Source organism: Salvelinus alpinus, chromosome 18 (genome assembly GCF_045679555.1).
Source record: "Salvelinus alpinus chromosome 18, SLU_Salpinus.1, whole genome shotgun sequence".
Taxonomy (NCBI): domain Eukaryota; kingdom Metazoa; phylum Chordata; class Actinopteri; order Salmoniformes; family Salmonidae; genus Salvelinus; species Salvelinus alpinus.
In genome coordinates this window covers 6089804-6109105 of record NC_092103.1, presented here as the reverse complement: position 1 = coordinate 6109105, position 19302 = coordinate 6089804, and the positions used below count along the sequence as shown (strand labels likewise).

Below are 19302 nucleotides of genomic sequence, written 5' to 3'. Positions count from 1 at the left end.
ATTTATTTTGGGATTCCCACCACTGTAAATGTAAAAATGCCCGATGGTGCGCGAGTGGAGGAGAGTTTCCTGCCATACATTTTGAATTTGTTTCCACGTTTCCTCTCCTTGTCTCCATTCCTCGATTACCTTTGACCTTTTTCAAAAGCAGGTGAGGAGAGGACAGAGAAGAGGATGCTAGGAGTTGAGCATCCAATTGAGATTCTCCCCTGGGCTTTACCTTTGTTTCCATCTTGATGGAGCAACATGGACTAGATAGCCAGGGGGTACACTACTAGGCTATGGGTATCATCACAGACCTCATTAGTCATAATCTATCTGCTGTGACTTTTTAATGTTCTCTTGAACCTGTTTATTAAACCAGTACTTTATTACACAATGAGATGGTGATGGGGAAGCCAATATTCGACTATATTCTGCCTGTCTATTCTATTCTCACGTCTTTCTGTCTGTCCCTTTGTCTGGTCTGTCTGTCTAGTATGTATGTTTGTCAGGTGGGATGTGGGGGTAGAGTACACCGCATCATTACCAGGGTTCAGTCTGTGAACTGCAGATAACCCTAATGACGTGTGCATATGGATATAATACTTCTATATCCACGCAGTCGAGATGTTAACGACGTCCATTCAATCTGACTGTAGCCTACACGGGTTTCATTTGACTCAATGGAGGATGACTTCCTCTGGGGATACACACGTTGATCATCATCTTGCTGTTCCTGCTCCTTTCCTGTCGTCTTATAGCAAACTCTTGTGCACCCTCTGGTGCTTGCTAGTCTCCAAAACTTATTTGTGTTGCCTGCTTTGCAGATTGTCTTCCTTGTCTCTGTGGTTGCTCATTATTCAGAGACAGGCGGATCTCAGGTCATCTGCAGCTGCAGCAACGGAGAAGCAGGAAAGATGGCGATCATCCATTAGACCGGACGCACGCATGAAATACAGGACAACTTTTAGGAAGAAGATCGCTTCTCCACCAGAAGAAGACATACCTGTGAGTTTATAACGCAATTTACCAGTTTGTTCAAGATCACGGCTCGCCTGGCTTCATGGTTCAGGAGCACGTCGTTGTTTGGTAGATGAAATACAGAGCGAGCGCCTCGTGAATGACCTGCAAAGAGCTCATCTCATTTTCTTAGTGTAGGACCAGACGTGGTGAATTGAGATAGCCAGCCGGTGCGAGCGAGAATAAACGGGCGAACGAACGAATAACGCTTGAGCTGGCGCTGGCACCCATTGTATTCAAAGTAATCTAGGTTCTTCCACCTACTCATAATATACTCCCAAACCTTCCATTCGTTTAGCTTTCTACCTATCCGTCTTTCGTTTAGCGTTTTGTTGAACTAGTCAAACTGGACAAGGAGGAAAAAAGAGAACCGAGGTTGTGAGCTGCGTGTTTCAGCACTAGGTCGGGAGAGTTTTATTTTGGCGTGTCTGGCCAGGGGATTTAGCGTCGGTCCCCCGTCTGTGTTGTGCGATTGCTTCGAGAAGAAGCCATTGCACGGATTGCTCTACCTCCTCTTCTAGCCCAGCCAGCAAACCAGCCAGCCAGAGCCGAGAGTGAGTCCAGCCTCCATTAGCGACAGTCTGGCTGGCATAGCCGCTGGTACACTTCCAGACACTCACTAAAAAGCCATAGCTTGTTCCCTCAATTAAAATCTAATCTGCTGGGGATTTCATATGGTTCTCCTTGTGATTTGATCTATCAAGCTACAAGGCAGCTTCATGGATGAATTGCCACCTTTTTATTTTCAGTTTAGACTTTTTAAAAATGTATTATTTGAGTCTAATCACCCGGGCTCTTGCTCTGAAGCTGTGAGCATAGCTGTTTTGGATGCGTATGCAGTCAGCCAGGGCTCTGAAGTCAGGTATGTCATTGTGGGGCTTCACCATAAAATGGAGGAAGGCAGATGACTCTCAGAGGAGAGCCTGGAGTCAGACAGGAGCCCTCACGGAAGAACAAAGGTTGACTTTTTTTTGTTGCCCTGTACAGCAGCCAGTTTTGGGTTGTTATATTCAGTAGTTTGAAAGTCTTTTGGGGTACTTCCAAATGTTTTTGTTTTATTTTGTCGTGATTTATGAGAACTAGTAAAGGGGAAGTTTATTTTATTTGTTCAACCTTCAGTTATTTTATTTATTCTCCTTTCCACCTGTTACATTATTGCCATTGATGTTAGGGAGAAATGGAGGGTGTTAAAGGAGTGTTATTATTGGATCCCAGTGGTAGGACAGTCAGTGATGGCTTGGAGCTGACGATGAGAGGGCGAGAGGACAGTCAGACACACATGGATGAAATGGGGATTGGAGGAGTATGAAGTTGGGCTAACTCAGGAAAGTTCCTGCGAGTGAAGGAGACACCTTTGAAAAGCAGTTTGCGACATCTCGACCATCTCACATTGCAGGCTGTGGTTATTCTACAATTTAGGCTACAGTAAATTACATAGACAGAGCTCTCCAAAAGGTAACAATTGACATGCTTTATTACACATATTCTTTTGAGATTTAAAGTTGATTACAAATGTATTACACGTGTTTTGAGATTTAGAGTTTGAACACAAGGTGATACTTGGCTATTGTTCATCGATTTGTTACGTATGTACTTGTCCTCAGCATGTAAAGTAAATGTAGTTCTCTTCGACCTCAGTTTAACTGTGATGTATACTCTTGTCTAACCTATCACTGAAGGAATGGCATTCCTTGTCACTCAGTCAGAAGAAAACAAGGTGTGCTCCTCAATGTGCGCCTGCCTGCCTTGTGTGCCTGCGTGCTCATGCTCATGCTCTCCTACAGACTCACTCACACTGGCCACGGTGAAATCTTGCTGACAAGGAGACAGAGCTAGACACACTCTGCGACAACTGTGGGCTAGGAGGCAATCAAAATGGTGGCGCATGTCTCGGTATGTCATGTCAAGGGAACCAGTTCCTCAAGGTGGAGCTAGCTGGATGTTTGGCCTGAAATGATGAAGGATAGTGGTAGAGAAATGTGTTTCTCAGATAGCTTCAGAGCAGGTTCTTGTGTTTGCTGGGAAATGATGTTCTTGCTAGGTATCTTGTTTAGACTTCATACTGTAGTTCTTGTGTGATCTTTTACTGACACATCTTGTGCAATGCTCAATCGCTTCCTCTCTGAGGGATACTGTTACAGCCCAAGTTACCTGCGTTTATAATATACTACGATCACAATTCATCACTGTGCTAAACAACTTGTCATTTCAGTCCACTATGCAACATGTTTCCTTAGCACTACTCCCGCTAGATTATTCTTGGATTTCCACAAATAACTCAAATATAATAGGATGAAAAAACATCTGTATTTTCCACCTTTCTTGAAGTAACATCTTCTTCCTGGTCCATAATGCAAAGACTAACTGATAAAACATCTCTTTGAAGTGAACTTCACGTCTATTTTTTACTCACAAATCTCACAACACGACTACTAGCCCAACTGATGGTTTGTTCAAGACCTCCACAGGTTGCGGGATTAGTTTACAACTATAGAGGTCAGAGGGCATGGCATTATTGAAAGATATGTTTTGTTCTACTTCAGCGTTAACACTGGTATATTTTGCTCGTCGTGGCACTCATAATTACTAATAGTGCAATGTTTAGTTCAAAGATTTGTGGACTGCTGTAGCGAGGATCGGGATTAAGCCACCGAGAGCACTACAAAGTCTCTCCAAATTCAACAAGGTGACTTATATTTCCGGTACAAGTATTGATATTACGTAGATGTTTTATCCCCATTTAGTTGTAAGCAGAGGCATTTATTTTGAGAGTACGGCCAACTTTTAGAACAGCCGCCACGTTCTCACCTTTAAGCGTACCGTTCATCCATTCATTATCAGTATTTCTACGACGGGTTGGTCAAAACCCATACACTGTACATATATTTTTCCATTGTGTTACTGACTGTACGTCTGTTTACGTGTAACTCTGCGTCGTTGTTTGTGTCGCACTGCTTTGCTTTATCTTGGCCAGGTCGCAGTTGTAAATGAGAACTTGTTCTCAACTGGCCTACCTGGTTAAACAAAGGTGAAATAAAAATAAATTAAAAATAAACAAGCGTTGATAGGTTGAGACTCGCTTGTTTGACCTGACAAAGATCCGTTTCGGATCAAAACGTCGTCAATACAGCCGTGAATTGGGAGCTTAAAGAGTGTGCGGGCCTTCTTGTTCTTTACTGAGAGGTGTTCAAAGCCATACTAAATAACCCGTTTAGCACGAGTAAGCCTATGACGCCATAATGGGCATCTTGTTTTCGGTTCCATTTGAGAAATCTCTGCGCATCCAGGGGGTTTGTACAAACCGTGCTGTCTGTCTCTCGACATTTGTCCTAATAGTTTTGTGTCCTATTGAGAATTAACGTGTCAGGACATCTTTTCTCAGCCAGTAGAAATCACGAATAAGCATAATCTTTGTGGATGTAAGCAAAGAAATGTCAATACAAAAACAGGTCAAATGAAATGAAATTCAGCTACTTTGCTGTTATTCTAACTGCACTGTTTGACCTGACCGTGTTAGCCATCGTTGGCTAGCTAGCAAGCAAGGGATAAGTGCGTTGCCAGCCAGCATGGCAACAGAACATTTAGAACGAACGACTGGGTCACGTCCATAGATATAGAACTAAAAGACTTCGCGACTAGGTCGCGTCTCTGGCAACCAAACTGATAGAATGAACTGCCAGCCGGCTTGGCTAGCAACCACAAATGTGTCGGGACTAGGCCTATATTTTCATTGAGGGATGAAATAGTAGCCTATGAATACATTTATCAAAATATATTTTTTTTATTTAATTGGTAACCCGTTGTAGAAAAGCAATTGTACACTCGAGGTTGTGCAAAGCAACTTTTTTAGCACGGTTGTGCTTGTCACGCCCTGACCTTAGAGAGTTTTTGTATTTCTCTATTTGGTTTGGTCAGGGTGTTTGGGTGGGCATTCTATGTTTTCTATTTCTTTGTTTTTGGCCGAGTGTGGTTTCCAATCAGAGGCAGCTGTCTATCGTTGTCTCTGATTGGGGATCATATATAAGTTGTCATTTTCCGTTTGGGTTTTGTGGGATCTTGTTTTCTGTATAGTTTCTTTGCCTTACAGAACTGTGCGTTTTTTTTTGTTGTTTTTTTTGCGTTGTTATTTTGCTTTTGGTGTCATCAATAAAAAAACGATGTACGCCTACCACGCTGCACGTCTACCACGCTGCACCTTGGTCCGGTCATTCCACAAACGAGAGCCGTTACAGTGCTGATCTACGGTACTCTGCGGACCGCAGCGCAGCCATGCTAGAGAAATTGTTTAGCACGCCCTCTCGTGTACAATTGCTTTATTGGAATCTTGTGCATAGCATTGTTTACATTCTGTGAACTGCTATTGGTCAATATTGCCCAGGGTGAGCTAACATGGCTGCCATGGCATGTAGTGTCATGTAAATGCATCATAATGCAGAAACGTCATCGTCCCACCTTTCTAAACACATGGCTCTGGTTGTAAGGGATCTACTGTTGTGAACACTAGTCCAGTTCTTATAACAATCAGATATGCAACATAAAGAGGGACGTTAGAGAACAGCTCAGAAACTTAGAAAAATTCCACAGCAGGATTTGAAGGTTAGGTATTTAAGGATTACGTCAGAAAGCCTCCATTTATACTGAACAAAAATAGAAACACAACATGTAAAGTGTTATTCCCATGTTTCATGAGCTGAAATAAAAAATCCCAGAAATGTTCCATACAAAAAGCTTATTTCTCTCAAAAGTTGTGCACACATTTGTTTACATCCCTGTTAGTGAGAATTTCTCCTTTGCCAAGAAAATCCATCCACCTGACAGGTGTGGCATATCAAGAAGCTGATTAAACAGCATGATTATTACACATGTGCACCTTGTGCTGGGGACAATAAAAGGCCACTCTAAAATGTGCAGTTTGGTCACACAACACAGTGCCACAGATGTGTCAAGTTTTGAGGGAGCGTGCAATTGGCATGCTGACTGCAGGAATGTCCACCAGAGCTGTTGCCAGAGAATTTAGTGTTCATTTTCGCTTCCATAAGCTGCCTCCAACGTCGGTTTAGAACATTTGGCAGTATGTACAACTAGCCTCACAACCACAGACCACGTGTAACCATGCCAGCCCAGGATCTCCACATCCGGCTCCTTCACCTGTGGAATCGTCTGAGACCAGCAACCCGGACAACTGTAGAATTTCTGAACAAACTGTCAGAAACCGTCTCAGGGAAGCTCATCTGAGTGCTCGTCGTTCCTCACCAGAGTCTTGACCTGACCTTAACCGGACTGCAGTTTAGCATCGTAACTGACTTCAGTGGGCAAATGCTCACCTTCGGTGGCCACTGGCATGTGATGAATCCTGGTTTCAACTGTACTGGCCAGATGGCAGACAGTGTGTATTGCGTTGTGTTGGCGAGCGGTTTGCGGATGTCAACCTTATGAACAGAGTGCCCCATGGGGGCGGTGGTGTTATGGTGTGGGCAGGCATAAGCTACGGACAATGAACACAAGCGCATTTTATCGATGGCAATTTAAATGCACAGAGATACGTGTGACGAGATCCTGAGGCCCATTGTCGTGCCGTTCATCCGCCGCCATCACCTCATGTTTCAGCATGATAATGCACAGCACCATGTCGCAAGGACCTGTACACAATTGCTGGAAGCTGAAAATGTCCCAGTTCTTCCATGGCCTGCATACTCACTAGACATGTCACCCATTGAGTATGTTTGGGATGCTCTGGATCGACATGTACGACAGCGCGTTCCAGTTCCCGCCAATATCCAGCAACTTCGCACAGCCATTGAAGAAGAGTGGGACAATATTCCAAAGGCCATAATCAACAGCTTGATGAACTATATGCGAAGGAGATGTGTCACGCTACATAAGGCAAATAGTGGTCACAGCAGATACTGATTGGTTTTCTGATCAACACCCCTATTTTTTCCCCGGATCTGTGACCAACAGGTACAGTATCTGTATTCCCAGTCATGTGAAATCCATAGATTCGGGCCTAATGAATTTATTTCAATTGACTTATTCCTTATATGAACTGTAACTCAGTCAAATCTTTGAAATCATTGCGTTTCTATTTTTGTTGAGTGTATTTTTTTAAAAGGGGAAGAATTAGACAACATAATGAATAGTTAGTGGTGGTTTGGAAATGGTTTGGAAGTGGAGGAAGTAGGAAATGGAGCTCACACAAGAGGTAGAATGATGCACTCTACTGTAGGTACCTGGGGCAGAGGTAGAGACTGGAGAGAGACACACAAAAGCCAACTGAAATGGTCCAGTGAGTGCTTTCTTGACATGATGCATTGGCTCACATTTTTATATACTAGGCTACATGGCCCTATTTCAGAAGGTGTCAATATTGGCCATTGAATGCGTTTTGACTTCTCAAAACACAGCTTCCTGCTTGCCGATTAACTTACATTTTTATTCAAACACTAGCTCACGTTACAGCTATTTCTATTCTGAACTTGATTTTGTCTTTAGACGAATGGGCACAGGTCATGGTAGAATACATTAAACTGGATAATGAAGTGGTTTTCTTGTGGAAATGACATTCTGGTTACTGTTGCCATGTTTCACTTCAGTGCCATCGGCGTCATCTTACTCTGTATGCTAACTTTGGAAGTGGTTATGAAATAGCTTTGCTGAACTGTTTTAAAAACAAATATTTGGTAATATTTACTTTGCATTATAAAATACATCAGGGCCAGGGAGTTTTTCCGGGAAACGCCAGCTTGTGGAAGGAGCTTATGTGTTCTATCTGTAGAAACATTTGACCCTATATATAATTTTGTGTGAAATGTTTTAAGCATTTGGCTTTACGGTATGTGACGCCTGCACTTACACTTATATTTTGAAATGATGAGGCACGGAAACAAGACACAATGTCCAGGGCCCATCATGGCACACCTAGGCCTATTTAGACCCAAATTGAAGAAGACCCATTGTCGGTGTCGATGCCAAGTCCTCTAACAAGTCACCATATTTAATCAGACTGATATATGCTAGCCACCAGCTTTAGCTTTAGGTCATAGGTTAGCTAGTCTGGTGAGTCTCATCCACAATGCTTCAGAAGCGTCTCAAACAAGACACAGTATTACTAACGCTGTCAGTTAAGTCTGAGCTACATTCGAGCTGCCTGTGGTGGGAAAGAGAGAGACGCCTGGAGATGCCTGTTCCCGAGGCAGTCTGGTGGCAGGGCACTAGGCCGTCTTTGAGAGGGAACAGGAGTGGTCTTGTAGAGACGAGCCACTGGCCTCAGCCTACGGAGCAATGAAGCCGTCCAACGGCGATTAAATATTTAAGGAGTCGGAATGGAGGTCCCGCTGGTAAGTTAATATTAATGGGTCTCTCATCTTTCCATCACAATTTGTGTTGCTCTTCAAGAGGGTGGTTTGGCTCACCTGAAGAGGGAACGTTAGGCTACGTCTCCTCTACAAATAAGAGAGACGCAAAAAGCTGAAAAGGGTTTGAAAGACGTTCCAAAGGATCCAGTCTCGCAAGTCATACTTCTTTTAGGCTTTCCAGTTTCCACCGGTAGGATCTATGGCTATGTCCCTCTCCGGGTCATATCAAGACCTCTGGACCAGCGTGTAACCTCACCAAACATTGTAACTGTAGTATCTGCTATGTCAGGGTCACAAGGAAGATGACGGTAGTGGTGAATGTTTTGGCAGACGGACAGAGAGAAGGTCATTTTGAGACATTTTTGGCCTACACCTCATAAAAAGCAATAATGTTTTAAGCTTAGTCGTGCTCTTGTTTGTCTTTTAAATTTAGCAGCTATATTAACGGATTAAAGAAAAAGAGACATCATTTACAGACCTTTGACCCGAGTCTAAAAATAGAGGACAGCCTTCAAAATTCTTCTGGTGTCGACCATCACTGAAGCAAGGTAGAAGAACCGTGCACTTATTGAATGGTTTGATTCTTCAGATGACAGCTCTGAACGTAGTGGGCAAACCGAAACGCATGGGGAGAGAGAGTGAGCTGATGTAATCTTATAGTAATCTTGTAGTGGGGCTAATCTTGTTACAACCTATTCACAACCTTTGTTTCATACCCATGTGGGTGTCTGTCAAGAGACCAATGATAGTCACGCTTTGTGTAGTATGTGTGATCCCTCAAGGGAGAACTGAAATCCATGTGCCTCAAGTCTATTTTGAATCGGACACATTGGTAGATTCAGATTGGCTTTGTAACATTGGTAAACGGTGCCAAACAGAGATGGGTTATGGGCTGGCTGTGTGGTTGTATTGCGGAATGCTGAATGCATCATGAGGTATGGGCCCTGGTCAAAAGTAGTGCACTATATAGGGAATAGGGTACCATTTGAGACACACATAGTTTCCTTTCCTGAAGTAATTGTCTTTGTGGGAAAACACTTCCTGGTTACTCTCCAAGACTGTCCCTGGACATCCTTCTTCGGTTTTCTGTTTCTTTAACTCCACGTATTAATCCTTGACCCAGCACATTCCCTTTGGTCAATACAAAAGCAAGCCATTTTGAAAGAAGAGCCATAACTTGAGTTTTGCTTGAGTTTTGAGTTTCGCTTCAACCAGACCGAGGGTTTGACTGAGAGTCTCCTCTCAACTGGTCACTAAATCTAGAATCTTTTTTTACGGTCGGTGATTACCAGTCATCGTTTAAAGTTCTCACACGTTTTGTAAATGGGAACACGAGTGTCGCCGTTTGCTCAGCTTGTTTGTTTTCATGCTGACCTTTTGGCCTGGGTCCTTGACCTTGAGGCCTTTCGACAATCACACCCTTTGGTGGAGATTTCTGGATTGTGAGACATTTCTTATGACTTTATAATGGTCATTTCCACAGCCTTGTGGCGCTGAGCAGCTGTCATTTGGGTAGGATAGTGGAAATTCCACAATGTGAGATGCCCATTTAATTGAGTACTAAAGTGATGGTTTTATGGTAATGGTTTTAGATATGGGAGGCAGATATTGCTTCATAGTGGCCTGAATGATTGCAGAATAGTTGTTCCTCGAGACAGTTGGTGTGTCGGTTGTTTTTCTGCAACTCTAGTGCACACCGTTTTCCCCTTTACTACTGCATTTCAAGCGAGCGAGAGCATTGAGAAAATGGGATACAAATGATGAAATCCTGACAATATGCCAAGCAAAGCATTGGCAGGATATGGCCTCAAGGATTACATTAAATTAATGACATTTGAACAAAATGTCATTTAACACATCTTGTTGGTGCTTAGCCTACCTGTACATATGTCCGATTCCTTTCCGTTGCAACTTAACACTCAGGAGCAGGTGTTTTGGAGCAGGAGCAACGTCAAAGTCAAGCCAGGTTTGCGTCATCTGAGAAGTTGCTTAGGTGCATGTCTCGGCTCAGACCACGGAGAATAGTCCAACCCAAAAGGCAGAGAAACCTGGCGAGAAATACCTCCACCTATTTTCTTAATAATAAAAAAGAATCATGCTCAAGGCTTGCAATTAGTCTGTGCACTTAATCATTTTTGAGGATGCCATGTTTAACGAACCTTGTCGCTGTGAGCCTAAAAGCAAGAGTTGTGTCAGTTTCTATCCGAATATTAGAAACAATATCGGTAAACCCTTCTCACGGCCTTTCTCACGGCCCTTCTCAAGTTCCATATTTGGTGGCGGTGTGCACTATGATCCTCAAATCTCTTGAGATCTGTCTGTCTGAAGAAGACCTTGCGGGTGATCATGCATCCACCGACCAGAAAACAACTTCTCCTTTCCCTGGCAGCTATGCCAGCAGAAAATGAGAAAGGAAGCTGGTCCAGGTCTGTGCTCTTAGCTAAACAGTCCTATCTGTGTAACAGGATAGCAGGATAAAGGCAGGTAGCAGGGTATGGAGGGGGAATGGGTTGCCAATGCAGACCTTGAGGATCACAAAATGGTGGATGACCGTCCAATGCCGCTGAGCCACTAATACTTCCCTGTTCTCTCTCTTCTGCTCTGCAGTGGGCTGGGACTCGGCTGTGAAATGGGGTGCTCTCTCTGTCTCTGTGTAGCTAGCTCTGTTCACCCAGCCTCTGCTCTGCTGCCCTCTGTGATGCCGAAGATAATTCTGTCAGGCCAGAGGGAACAGCAAGCCAAGTGAGGTGACTCTGCTTGAAACAGGTTGAGCAATAGTCTGATGAGACATCACTGAACCCCAGCCATGCATGGCAGGAAGGATCCAGAGTACTGAGACCCTTATCTAGCCTAGCTGCCATCAAACCAAACCTAGTAGGGTTTTAAGGATTTACTAAGCCACGTTTTGTTGCTTTTGTTGATTGCTTTTTGCAGTTTGAAGGTCACACAGTCAGTTGGTGAAATGATAATGACTTCCCTTTTGGATTAATCCAGCAATGTTTGTTATTAATATCGAACGTTGTGCATGTTTGCTTGAGCAGGCAATGTTAATGTTAGGAGACTATTATACTAGCACGTTGATCTATGACTAGATCGTTAGCAGCCTTGTCTTTGAGGCTTTATACCATGATTAAATACATAGCTAGCTAAATGACATGAGAGGGACAACTATGGAGGAGCACTTTTCTTTCTTGATCTGTAGCCCTGTGATCTTCTGCTTGTGCAAGAGGGGCCATTGCTCTTGAGTGCTCTGTGTCACAACCGCCCTTTTTAGGAGCAGCGTAGCAACAATAGAAGCTTTCTGTAAAGAGACAAATGCGACCCTCGGAGCAAGGTTGTACTGTGCCATGACGTGCTCGTTTGATTCAACCCTCTGAACCATGGAGTGGCTTTGATGGAAAGAGGAAATGGGAAACGGTTTGGTTGGCAGGCGGGCAGCTCAGACCGCATAAAGAAAATGAAAAAATGTGGCGATATTAAGTATTAAACGCCAGTGAGCGGTAGCTAGCTCGGTTGGTGTCAGGTGACTATCCGTCATCTGAGAATGACTGTTGGACAAGGCTCCTTTCTGAATTTGCAGGACTATGGATTCCCGAACATCAATAGCAAATGATCATTTCTCACTGCGGATTAGCATAAAATTGTGCTTAGCTATCCTAATGGTGTTTTTTGAAGTGAAGTCTTGCTTCAAGCTCTCAGTCAGCATTACAAGTCTTTGAGGTCCGAAGATCAAAATCCTCCTCTTGCTCTTTTAGTACTGAAGCCATACAGGTTTAGTATGACTTGTAACCCCACAGGTGTTTAATTAACAAGTGTTTTTTTGTTGTTGTCAAGGATAGTCATATTATAAGCATTTACATTGTTAATGAATGAATTAGCTCATTATTACTCAGAGAGCTATTAAAATGGAGAAGATCACGATAATTATCTCAGAGGAGAAGCTGTTGCTACCACGTTTACATCTCTATAGTAAACACGGTCATTTTCTGTGAATACCCATGATTCAGATGGGTCCTGCTGTCACCAGTCTGTATCTCCACTCCCTCAGTCGGATTGTGATATTAACTACGGTCAGTCACACAGTGAGAAATCTGCCTGTGTAGAAGCAGGGCTTCAGTTAGGTGTTAGGTGTTCTCTGTCTGAGAAGCTTCATGTGAGTTGGTTAATGGTTGACCTAGTTCAACTCGGCTGCCATATGCTTCCTGGAACACATTTCATCTAAAATAAAAGCACATTTTTTTGTGGTGGAGATTGTACGTGACAGTAATCTTCTCCAATCATCTCATTTCGTAATGTTTCGAAGCCAAGGTGTCATCATATTAAAAGATGTTGCGACTAATTTTGAAAACATTGTAAAATAGTGGATTATTTGAATCCTGATCCATCCATGCTGATTGATTGATTGATTCATCGTCGTCACAGTGGTCTGCAGTGGGCTAAATCAGGGTCACATAGTGTTTCTTGGTAGTCTTAAAACAAATCTACTTTGAAACAAAAGTATACGCCTAACCCACATGGTTATGGGTTAAATAAAGAAGACACCTGTACCAGATATAAAGTTGAAATGTGTTCAATTTTGAGTTTGCATCCCAATATCACAGAAGACTGAAATATAACAAAACCGTTTGACATAGAAACAACGGCTTTTCGGCAATAGAAACACACGATTTTTGGCGTAAAAAAAAAGAAAAGTTGATTAATTATGAAATTATAATAAATACTAATAACATTCCACCCATGAGGCCACTAGAGGGAGATTTGGTCATTTGACTGCAAGAAAGGTCTACAATCAGCCAGATTAAGACCTTTTTAAAGACATTTTTTACTCAAATGGTTAACTACTTACACTACATGACCAAAAGTATGTGGACACCTATTCATTGAACATCTCATTCCAAAATCATGGGCATTAATATGGAGTTGGTCCCCCCTTTGCTGTTATAACAGCCTCCACTCTTCTGGGAAGGCTTTCCACTAGATTTAGGAACATTGCTGCGGGGACTTGCTTCCATTCAGCCACAAGAGCATAAGTTAGGCCGAGCACTGATGTTGGGCGATTAGGCCTGGCTCGCAGTCGGCGTTCCATTTCATCCCAAAGGTGTTCGATGGGGTTGAGGTCAGGGCTCTGTGCAGGCCTTCCACACTGATCTCGACAAACCATGTTTGTGCTTTGTGCACGGGGGCATTGTTATGCTGAAACAGGAAAGGGCCTTTCCCAAACTGTTGCCACAAAGTTGGAAGCACAGAATCATCTAGAATGTCATTGTATGCTGTAGCGTTAACCCATTTCATGAATGGACAGTTATTGTGCTGACATTGCTTCCAGAGGCAGTTTGGAACTCGGTAGCGAGTATTACAACTGAGGACAGACGATTTTTACGTGCTACGCTCTTCAGCACTCTGCTGGTCCCGTTCTGTGAACTTGTGTGGCCTACCACTTTGCGGTTGAGCCGTTGTTGCTCCTAGACATTTCCACTTCACAACAACAGCACGTACAGTTGACCGGGGCAGCTCTAGCAGGGCAGAAATCTGATGAATTGACTTGTTGGAAAGGTGGCATCCTATGACGATGCACGTTGAAAGTCACTGAGCTCTTTAGTAAGGCCATTCTACTGCTAATGTTTGTCTATGGAGATTGCATGACTGTGTGCTCAATTTTATATACCTGTCAGCAACGGGTGTGGTTGAAATAGCCGAATCCACTAATTTGAAGGGGTGTCCACATACTTTTGTATATATAGTGTATGTCACCACCATTTTAGACAACTGAGTCGATATCTCATACTCCCAGCTTGGGTTGATGTCACCACTCACCATGCCCAGCAGCTGCCCACCGGGCAGGGACTCACTGGAAGATGACTGTCTGTTACCTCATATGGCCCATGATACCACCAGAGGCACCCTATTCCCTATGCAGTGCACTACTTTTGACCAGGGCCCGACCCATGATACCAGGGCTGTGTCTGAAATCACACTCTGTTCCCTAAAGTGCACTACTTTTGACCAGAGCCATATGGCACCCTATTCTCTATGTAGTGCACTTCTTTGGCCACAGAGCTCTGGTCAAATTATACCAGCAGATTTTTTCCCCCCACGGATTGGTCTTTTGACCAATCACATCAGATCTTTTAATTTTCAGATCGGAATGGTCAAAAGACCAATTAGTGAAAACAAGATCAGAACTGGGCTGCCTGTCTAAACCAGGGGAGAATGATTCCCCTCTGATTGAAGCCACATAAGTTCAAGGCCCACCGCGACACTGCAGGCATTGTTAGCAGAACCGATTATTTTAAAATCGCAGACAGAAGCATAATTTGGTTGCTAATGGCAGCCTGCAGTACCTCGGTCGGCCTTCAATTTGAGTTCCTACTCAATGAGAGGGAGCAGCACTGAGCTAGCCTGCAACGTCACTTCCTAGAGTAGCTCAAATTGTGCATGTTATGTCTCCATGAGACGCCATCTTAACCGGCTTTATTTGACTTCAATGCGCTAATGCGTCTTCACATAGGAATGAATGGTGTCACGTGATCGATGGCTTTGTCCATTCATATATACAGTCATTGGTCGAAACACAGACATAAAGGCGCTGCATGGTCAATCTGACGTCTGCATTGGCCGTGCAGCATTTACGATGATACCGCCTCTGCAGGAGTCAGAGGGCATTCATACTTCTTGCGCTTCGCAGCGCAGACCTTTTCAGCAGAGCTGTTGTGAAGTAAGTTCTCAAGGAAGTGAGTTTGTGGTTATGCAAGACCTTCCGACTCCTACCTACCGTCAATCAATCAGCTAAATGGAGCTATATGGAGCCCTCTGCATTGTTAAAAATTTGGGAGGCGTACGGCGATGCGGTACGGAGTGCAATTTGGCCTCTGCATGCATCCGGAGGCTCCGCAATTGTTTCACACCCCTCTACAGTGCATTCGGAAAGTATTCAGGCTCCTTGACATTTTCCAATTTTTTTTACGTAACAGCCTTATTCTAAAAAATGTACTCATCAATCGACACACAATACCCCATAATGACAAAGCAAAAACAGTTTTTTAGAAATTTTTGCAAATGTATTAAAATTAAACTTAAATATCACTTACTTAAGTATTCAGACCCTTTCTCAGAACTTTGTTGGCAGCGATTGCAGCTTTGAGTCTTCTTGGGTATGACGCTACAAGCTTGGCACACCTGTATTTGGGGAGTTTATCCCATTCTTCTCTGTAGATCAGGTTGGATGGGGAGCGTTGCTGCAACAGATATTTTCAGGTTTCTCCAGAAATGTTCGATTGGGTTCAAGTCCGGGCTCTGGCTGGGCCACTCAATGAATTCAGAGACTTTTCCCGAAGACACTCCTGCGTTGTCTTGGCTGTGTGCTTAGAGTCGTTGGAAGGTGAACCTTTGCCCCAGTCTGAGGTCCTGAGCGCTCTGGAGCAGGTTTTCATCAATGATGTCTCTGTATTTTGCTCCGTTCATCCTTTCCTCGATCCTGACTAGTCTCCCTGTCCCTGCCGCTGAAAAACATCCCCACAGCATGACGCTGCTACCACCATGCTTCACCGCAGGGATGGTGCCAGGTTTCCTCCAGACGTGACGCTTGGCATTCAGGCCAAAGAGTTCAATCTTGAATTCATCAGTCCAGAGAATCTTGTTTCTCATGGTCTGAGTCCTTTAGGTGCCCTTTGGCAAACTCCAAGTGGGCTGTCATGTGCCTTTTACTGAGAAGTGGCTTCCGTCTGGCCACTCTACCATAAAGGCCTGATTGGTGGAGTGCTGCAGAGATGGTTGTCCTTCTGGAAGTTTCTCCAATCTCCACAGAGGAACTCTGGAGCTCTGTAAGAGTGACCATCGGGTTCTTGGTCACCTCCCTGACCAAGGGCCTTCTCCCCCGATTGCTCAGTTTGGCGGCCAGCTCTAGGAAGAGTCTTGGTGGTTTCAAACTTCTTCCATTTAAGACTGATGGAGGCCACTGTGTTCTTGGGGACCTTCAATGCTGCAAAAAATGTTTTGCTACCCTTCCCCAGATCTGTGCCTCGACACAATCCTGTCTCGGAGTTCTAAGGACAATTCCTTTGACCTCATGGCTTGGTTTTTGCTCTGACATGCACTGTCAACTGTGGGATCTTATATCGTGTGCCTTTCCAAATCATGTCCAATCAAGTTGTAGAAACATCTCAAGGATGATCAATGGAAACAGGATGCAACTGAGCTCAATTTCGAGTCTCATCGTAAAGGGTCTGAATTCTTAGGTAAGGTAAGATATATATTTATTTTATTAGATATATATATTTTTTAAATAAATTTGCAAACATTTCTAAAAACCTGATTTCACTGTCATTATGTGGTATTGTGTGTAGATTGATGAGGGAAAAAAAGTATTAATTCAATTCCTGCTCAAATGAGTAGAGCCACACAATCAAATAATTTACATTTTCTCCTCTTATGACAATGTCACGCCTGCTCCCGCTCCCTCCAGGCGGCTCATCATTACGCACACTTGTCATCGTCATTACGCGCATCACAACAACATTGGACCCACCTAGACTCCATTACTTTGTTGATTGCCCCTCAATATCTGTCTGCTCTTTAGTTTGTTCCCCGTGTCAGCATTGATGTTGTTATGTTTTCCCCTGTCCAGACACTGTCCTTGTTTGTTTCTTGTCTGTTAACCATTAAGTATTCACTCCCTGTACTTGCTTCTCGTCTCCCAGCGGCTGTCCTTACAGAATGCTGACACCACAATTTGAAGCATCAGGGAGGTTAATGTTTTTATTGTTGACGTCGGGTCCGGGTGCTGCTGCCGGAGGAACCAGGGGTGCCTCAGCCAACTCAACAGGCTCCCATCCCACGTCATGCCTCAGGCGGGTCGTCGGTCCCATGCCTCAGCCGGCTCATCAGGTTCCCATCCCAAGTCATGCCTCAGCCGGCTCGTCAGGCTCCCACGGTTCCGCCGGCTTGTCAGGCTTCCACGCTTCCGCCGGCTCGCCAGGCTCCCACGCCCCAGCCGGCTCGCCAGGCTTCCGTGCTTCAGCCGGCTCGTCGGGCTTCCACGCCTCAGCCGGCCCGTCAGGCTCGCCCACCGGGTGGCGTCCCTAGAGGGGGGGGGGGCTGTCACGCATGCTCCCGTTCCCCCTCTCTGGCGCTAGAGGGCGCAAGGCGGCCCATCATTATGCACACTTGTCACCATCATTACGCGCATCTCCACAATATTAGACTCACCTGGACTCCATTACTTTGTTGATTGCCCCTCTATATCTGTCTGCGCCTCAGTTTGTTCCCCGTGTCAGCATTGATGTCATTATGTTTTCCCCGGTCCAGATGCTGTCCTTATTATTATTATTATTATATATATATATATCTATATACTTACAGTTGAAGTCATAAGTTTACATACACCTTAGCTAAATACATTTAAACTCAGTTTTTCACAATTCCTGACATTTAATCCTAGTAAAAATTCCCTGTCTTAGGTCAGTTAGGATCACCATTATTTATTTTAAGAATGTGAAATGTCAGAATAATAGTAGAGAGAAAGATTTATTTCAGCTTTTATTCCTTTCATCACATTCCCAGTGGGTTAGAAGTTTTCATACACTCAATTAGTATTTGGTAGCATTGCATTTAAATTGTTTAACTTGGGTCAAACGTTTTGGGTAGCCTTCCACAAGCTTCCCATAATAAGTTGGGTGAATTTTGGCCAGAGCTGGTGTAACTGAGTCAGGTTTGTGGTCCTCCTTGCTCACACACACGTTTTCAGTTCTGCCCACACATTTTCTATGGGATTGAGGTCAGGGCTTTGTGATGGCCACTCCAATACCTTGACTTTGTTGTCCTTAAGCCATTTTGCCACAACTTTGGAAGTATGCTTGGGGTCATTGTCCATTTGGAAGACCCATTTGCGACCAAGCTTTAACTTCCTGACTGATGTCTTGAGATGTTGCTTCAATATATCCACATAATTTTCCTCATTCATGAAGCCATCTATTTTGTGAAGTGCACCTGTTCCTCCTGCAGCAAAGCACCCCCACAACATGATGCTGCCACCCCCGTGCTTCACGGTTGAGATGGTGTTCTTCGGCTTGCAAGCCTCCCCCTTTTTCCTCCAAACATAACGATGGTCATTATGGCCAAACAGTTCTATTTTTGCTCCATCAGAGGACATCCACCAGAGGACATTTCTCCAAAAAGTATGATCTTTGTCCCCATGTGCAGTTGCAAACCGTAGTCTGGCTTTTTTATGGCGGTTTTGGAGCAGTGGTTTCTTCCTTGCTGAGCGGCCTTTCAGGTTATGTCGATATAGGACTCGTTTTACTGTGGATATAGATACTTTTGTACCTGTTTCCTCCAGCATCTTCACAAGGTTCTTTGCTGTTGTTCTGGGATTGAATTTTACTTTTTGCACCAAAGTACATTCATCTCTAGGAGACAGAACGCGTCTCCTTCCTGAGCGGTATGACGGCTGTGTGGTCCCATGGTGTTTATACTTGCGTACTATTGTTTGAACAGATGTACGTGGTATCTTCAGGCATTTGGAAATTGCTCCCAAGGATTAACCAGACTTGTGGAGGTCTACAATTTATTTTTCTGAGGTCTTGGCTGATTTCTTTTGATTTTCCCATGACGTCAAGCAAAGAGGCACTGAGTTTGAAGGTAGGCCTTGAAATACATTCACAGGTACACCTCCAATTGACTCAAATGATGTCAATTAGCCTATCAGAAGCTTCTATAGCCATGACATAATTTTCTGGAATTTTCCAAGCTGTTTAAAGGCACGGTCAACTTAATGTATGTAAACTTCTGACCTACTGGAAATGTGATACAGTGAATTATAAGTGAAATAATCTGCCTGTAAACAATTGTTGGAAAAATTACTTGACTTGCCAAAACTATAGTTTGTTGACAAGAAATTTGTGGAGTTGTTGAGAAACGAGTTTTAATGACTCCAACCTAAGTGTATGTA

At 43.9% G+C, this 19302-nt stretch overlaps 1 protein-coding gene across 4 annotated transcripts in view; it reads left to right on the top strand.

Annotated features, from left to right (window-relative positions):
• The first annotated feature begins 617 nt into the window (after window positions 1–617).
• Window positions 618–19302, top strand: part of LOC139543593 (zinc finger protein 462-like) — a 92377-nt gene continuing 73692 nt past the window's right edge. For 2 of the 4 annotated variants that reach the window (XM_071349838.1, XM_071349839.1), the window contains exon 1: window positions 627–990. The gene's annotated coding sequence lies outside the window, so the exon portion shown is untranslated. Of the gene's footprint in view, window positions 991–19302 lie in introns of all 4 variants that reach the window. The other 2 variants (XM_071349840.1, XM_071349837.1) reach the window with 2 other exon arrangements.